The sequence below is a fragment of the Mus caroli genome, chromosome 2, assembly GCF_900094665.2.
Source record: "Mus caroli chromosome 2, CAROLI_EIJ_v1.1, whole genome shotgun sequence".
NCBI classification, from domain to species: Eukaryota; Metazoa; Chordata; class Mammalia; order Rodentia; family Muridae; genus Mus; species Mus caroli.
Genome location: NC_034571.1, coordinates 11,038,669 through 11,045,038, shown reverse-complemented (window position 1 = coordinate 11,045,038; position 6,370 = coordinate 11,038,669). Strand labels below are relative to the sequence as shown.

The window sequence follows — 6,370 nt, the reverse complement described above, 5'->3', positions numbered from 1 at the left end:
GTGGTACATTTACACAATGGAGTACTACTCAGCTATTAAAAAGAATGAATTTATGAAATTCCTAGGCAAATGGATGGACCTGGAGGGCATCATCCTCAGTGAGGTAACCCAATCACAAAAGAACTCACATGATATGTACTCACTGATAAGTGAATATTAGCCCAGAGACTTAGAATACCAAGATACAAGATACAATCTGCAAAACACATGAAACTCAAGAAGAACAAACTCCAAAATGTGGACACTTTGCCCCTTCTTAGAATTGGGAACAAAACACCCATGGAAGGAGTTACAGTGACAATGTATGGAGCTGAGATGAAAGGATGGACCATTTAGAGACTGCCATACTGGGGGATCCATCCCATAATCAGCCTCCAAATGCTGACACCATTTCATACACTAGCAAGATTTTGCTGAAAGGTCCCAGATATAGCTGTCTCTTGTGAGACAATGCCGGGGCCTAGCAAACGCAGAAGTGGATGCTCACAGTCAGCTCTTGGGTGGATCACAGGGCCCCCCAATGGTGGAGCTTGAGAAAGTACCCAAGGAGCTAAAGGGGTCTGCAACCCTATAGGTGGAACAACAATATGAACTAATAGCACCCCCTCCCCCAGAGCACATGTTTCTAGCTGCATATGTATCAGAAGATGGCCTAGTCAGCCATCATTGGAAAGAAATATCCATTGGTCTTGCAAACTTTATATGCCTCATTACAGAGGAACTCCATGACCAAGAAGTGGGAGTGAGTGGGTAGGGGAGTGGGAGGGAGGGTATGGGGGACTTTTGGGATAGAATAGGAAATGTAAATGAAGAAAATACCTAATTACAATAAAAAAGAACAGAAGCTACAAAAACCAAGGTTACTTGGCATCATCAGAACCAACTCTCTAACCATAGCAAATCCTAGATTCACCATCACACTAGAAAAGCAAGATATGCATCTAAAGTTACTTCTCATGATGATGATGGAGGATTATAAAAAGAAAATAAATAACTCCCTTAAAGAAATACAGGAGAACATATCCAAACAGGTGTAAGAATTGAACAAAATCATGCAGGATCTAAAAATGGAAGTAGAAACAATAAAGAAATCACAAGGGGGGGTCACTTTGGAAATAGAAAACCTAGGAAAGAAATGAGGAGCCATTGATGCAAGCATAACCAACAGAATACAAGAGAAATAAGAGAGAATCTCAGTTAGACAAGATACCATGAAAAAGATTGAAACAACAAAGAAAATGGAAATGCAAAAAGATCCTAACCCAAAACACCTAGGAAATCCAGGACACAATAAGAAAAATCAAACCTAAGGATAATAGGTATAGACGAGAAGGAAGATTTCCAACTTAAAGGGCCAGTAAATATCTTCAACAAAATTATAGAAGAAAACTTCCCTAACCTAAAGAAAGAGATGCCCATGAATATAAAAGAAGCCTATAGAACTCCAAATAGACTGGACCAGAAGAGAAATTCCTCCTGTCACATAATAATCAAAACACCAAACTCATTAAACAAAGACAGAATAATAAAAGCAGTAAGGGATAAAGGCCAAGTAACATATAAAGGCAGACCTATGAGAATTACACCTGACTTCTCCCCAGAGACTATGAAAGCAAGAAGATCCTGGGCAGATATCACACAGAGCCTAAGAGAACACAAATGGCAGCCCAGGCTAATATACCCAGCAAAACTCTCAATTACTATATATGGAGAAATCAAGATAGTCCATGACAAAATCAAATTCAGACAATATCTTTCCACAAATCCAGCCCTTCAAAGGATAATAAAGGGAAAACCCCAACACAAAGAGTGATACTAGGTCCTGGAAAAAGCAAGAAAGTAATCCTTCAACAAACCTAAAAGAAGACAGCTGCAAGAACAGAATCACAACTCTAGCAACAAAAAATAACAGGAAGCAACAAATACTTTTTCTTAATATCTCTTAATATCAATAGATGCAATTCCCCAATAAAAAGACATAGACTAACAGACTGAATACATAAACAGGACCCAACTTTTTGCTGCATACAAAAAAAACCTACCTCAGGAACAAAGCTAGACATTACCTTAGAGTAAAAGGCTGGAAAACAAATTTCCAAGCAAATTGTCTGAAGAAACAAGCTGGAGTAGCCATTCTAATATCGAATAAATTTGACTTTCAACCTAAAGTTATCAAAAAATAAATAAATAAAAAAGATAAGGAGAGAAACTTCTTAATCATCAGAGGTAAAATTTACCAAGATGATCCCTCACTTCTGAACATCTATGCTCCAAATGCAAGGGCATCCACATTCATTAAAGAAACTTCGCTAACACTCAAAGCACACATTACACAGTAATAGTGGGAGACTTCAACACCCCACTTTCACCATGGACATACCATGGAAACCAAAACTGAACAGAGACACAGTGAAACTAACAGAAGTTATGAAACAATAGGATTTAACAAATATCTATAGAACATTTCATCCTAAAACAAAAGGATACACCTTCTTCTCAACACCTCATGGTACCTTTTCCAAAACTGACCATGTAATTGGTCACCAAACATGCCTCAACAGATACAAAAATATTGAAATTATCCCATGCACCCTATCAGATCACCACAGACTAAAACTGATCTTCATTAACAACATAAATAATAAGAAGCCCACATAATTCGAAGATGAAAAACACTTGGAAAACTTGGTTAAGGAAGAAATAAAGAAAGAAATTTAAGATGTTTTAGAGTTGAATGAAAATGAAGCCACACCATACCCAAACTTATGGGACACAATGAAAGCAGTCCTAAGAGGAAAACTCATAGCTCTGAGTGCCTCCAAAAGGAAACTGGAGAGAGCATACACTAGCAGCTTGACAGCAAAACTGAAAGCTATAGAACAAAATGAAGCAAATAGACCCAAAAAGAGTAGAAGGCAGGAAATAATCAAACTCAAGGCTGAAATCAAACAAGTGGAAACAAAAAGAACTATACAAAGAATCAACCAAACCAGGAGCTGGTTCTTTGAGAAAATCCACAAGATAGATAAACCCTTAGCCAGACTAACTAGAGAGCACAGGGTCTGTATCCTAATTAACAAAACCAGAAATGAAAAGGGAGACATAACAACAGAATCTGAGAAAATTAAAAAAAAAAAAAAAAAAAGATGCTACTATAAAAGCCTATACTCAACAAAACTGGAAAACCTGGATGGCATGGACAATTTTCTAGACATATATCAGGTACCAAAGTTAAATCTGGATCAGATTAAAGATCTAAACAGTTCCATATCCCCTAAAGAAATAGAAACAGTCATTAATAGTCTCCCAACCAAAAGAAGCCCAGGAAGATATGGATTTATTGCAGAGTTCTATCAGACCTTCAAAGAACACCTAATTCCAATACTCCTCAAGTTTTTCACAAAATATAAACAGAAGTAACTCTACCTAATTCATTCTGTGAAGCCACAATTACTCTAATACCTAAACCACACAAAGACCCAACAAAGAAAGAGAATTTCACACCAATTTCCCTTATGAATATCAATACAAAATACTCAATAAAATTCTCATAAACCGAATCCAAGAACACACCAAAATGATCATCCATCATAATCAAGTAGGCTTCATCCTAGGAATTCAAACTACTTACTTTCTATATACAGAAATCCATCAAGGTAATCTACTATATAAACAAACTCAAAGATAATAGTCACATGATCATCTCCTGTGATGCTGAGAATGCATTCGATAAAGTCCAACACCCCTTCATGATAAAAGTCTTGGAAAGTTCAGGAATTCAAGGTCCATACCTAAATATAATAAAATCAATCTACAGCAAACCAGTAGCCAACATCAAATTAAATGGAGAGAAATTGGAAGTAATCTCACTAAAAGCAGGAACTAGACAAGGCTACCCACTCTCTCCTACATATTCAATATAGTACTTGAAGTCCTAGCCAGAGCAATTAGACAACAAAAAGACATCAAAGGAATACTAATTGGAAAGGAAGATGTCAAAATATCACTGTTTCCAGATGATATGATAGTATATATAAGTGACCCTAAAAATTCCACCAGATAACTCCTAAACCTGAAAAACAACTTCAGTGAAGTAGCTGGGTATAAAGTTGATTCAAACAAATCAGGGGCCTTTTTCTACAGAAAGGATAAACAGTCTGAGAAAGAAATTAGGGAAACAACACCCTTCACAATAGTCACAAATAATATGAAATGCATTGGTGTGACACTAACAAAGGAAGTGAAAGATCTGTATGATAAGAACTTCGAGTCTCTAAGGAAAGAAAATAAAGATCTCAGAAGATGGAAAGATCTCCCATGCTCATGGATTGGCAGGAATAACATAGTCAAACTAGCTATCTTGCCAAAAACAATCTACAGATTCAATTCGAGCCCCATCAAAATTCCAACTCAATTCTTTACAGAGTTAGAAAATGAAATTTGCAAATTCATCTGTAATAACAAAAATCCTATGATAGAAAAACTATTCTCAACAATAAAAGAACCTCTGATGAAACCTCCATGCCTCACCTCAAGCTGTACTACAGAGCAATAGTGATAAAAACTGCATGGTACTGGTACAGTGACAGAATTGAAGACCTGTAATTGAACCCACACACCTATGGTCACTTGATCTTTGACAAAGGAGCTAAAACCATCCAGTGGAAAGAAGACAACATCTTCAACAAATGGTGCTGGCACAACTGGCAGTTGGCATATAGAAGAATGCGAATCGATCCATTCTTAACTCCTTGTACTAAGCTCAAGTCTATGTGAATTAAAGAACTCCCCATAAAACCAAAGACACTCAAACTTATAGAGGAGAAAGTCAGGAAGAGCCTCAAAGATATGGGCACAGGGGAAAGATTCCTGAACAGAACACCAAGGGCTTGTGCTGTAAGATCAAGAATGGACAAATGGGACCTGATAAAATTGCAAAGCTTCTGTAAGGCAAAGGACACTGTCAATAAGACCAAAAGGCAACCAACAGATTGGGAAAAGATCTTTACTTATCCTAAATCTGATAGGGGGCTAATATCCAATATATATAAAGAATTCAAGAAGTTGAACTCCAGGTATCCAAACAACCCTGTTTAAATATGGGGTACAGAGCTAAACAAAGAATTTTCAACTGATGAATACATAATGGCTGAGAAGTATCTAAAAAAATGTTCAGTATCCTTAATCATCAGGGAAATGGATATCAAAACAACCCTGAGATTACACCTCACACCAGTCAGAATGGCTAAGATCAAAAGCTCAGGTGACAGCAGATGCTGGCGAGGATGTGGAGAAAGAGGAACACTCTTCCATTGTTGATAGGATTGCAAGCTTGTACAACCACTCTGGAAATCAGTCTGGAGGTTCCTCAGCAAAAATGGACATAGTACTACCTGAGGATCCGGCAATACCTCTCCTGGGCATATATCCAGAAGATGTTCCAACCGGTAATAAGGACACATGCTCCACTATGTTCATAGCAGCCTTATTTATAATAGCCAGAAGCTGGAAAGAACACAGATGCCCCTAAACAGAGGAATGGATGCAGAAAATGTGGTACATTTACACAATGGAGTACTACTCAGCTATTAAAAAGAAAAGTAGGAAGAAAATCAAACCCATAAAACAGTCTATTACTAATTCAAAATTTTCTTTTAATCCTATGAAAATTGAATTGTGGCTATGTCAGAGTGTGGAGTGTGCAGGCAGTTCAAAACTCACAAAGTCAACCTCAGATACTTGCTTCCATATAGGCTGGTGTTCCAGACCCCTTATACCAACCCAAGCAATAAAGCCGACAGGAATATGATTTTTCAAACTAATCCTAGCCTCAAGTTATCCTCTTTCATATCAAATTTTAATGTACCTGAACAATAAATATAACAAGGCTTTAAAATAATTTTTATTTCATTAACTAGAAATTATCATCATCATCATTTTGTTTTTCTGAGATAAACTTTCACTATATATACCAGACTGGCTTTAAACTCAAGGAGGTCCACTTGCTTCTATCTATCTATGCAGTCCTAGGGTTACAGGTGTGCACCACCATGGTCAGCTTTAAAAATATTTTTAAAGGAACTCTTTTATGTTCCTCTCTGAGTTAACATTAGATCTGCAATCTCCTGCTAAATTTCACTGCTGTGTGTATATTACACGTGTTTCCAGCATCTCTTCACATACAGCTTAGCCTTGAACTTCAACCCGTATTCATGTTTATAAATTTATACTTGTGTACTATCCCTCTTTGTCCTGTCCCTATATGCTTTTGCTTAAGAATTAGAATGAGAGCCGGGCGTGGTGGCGCACGCCTTTAATCCCAGCACTCGGGAGGCAGAGGCAGGCGGATTTCTGAGTTCGAGGCCAGCCT

The 6,370-nt window shown here is 37.4% G+C and overlaps 1 protein-coding gene across 4 annotated transcripts in view; it reads right to left on the bottom strand.

Moving 5' to 3' along the window:
* Window positions 1–6,370, bottom strand: part of Slc39a12 (solute carrier family 39 member 12) — a 104,103-nt gene that overhangs the window by 43,766 nt on the left and 53,967 nt on the right. The gene's annotated exons all lie outside the window — the stretch shown is intronic.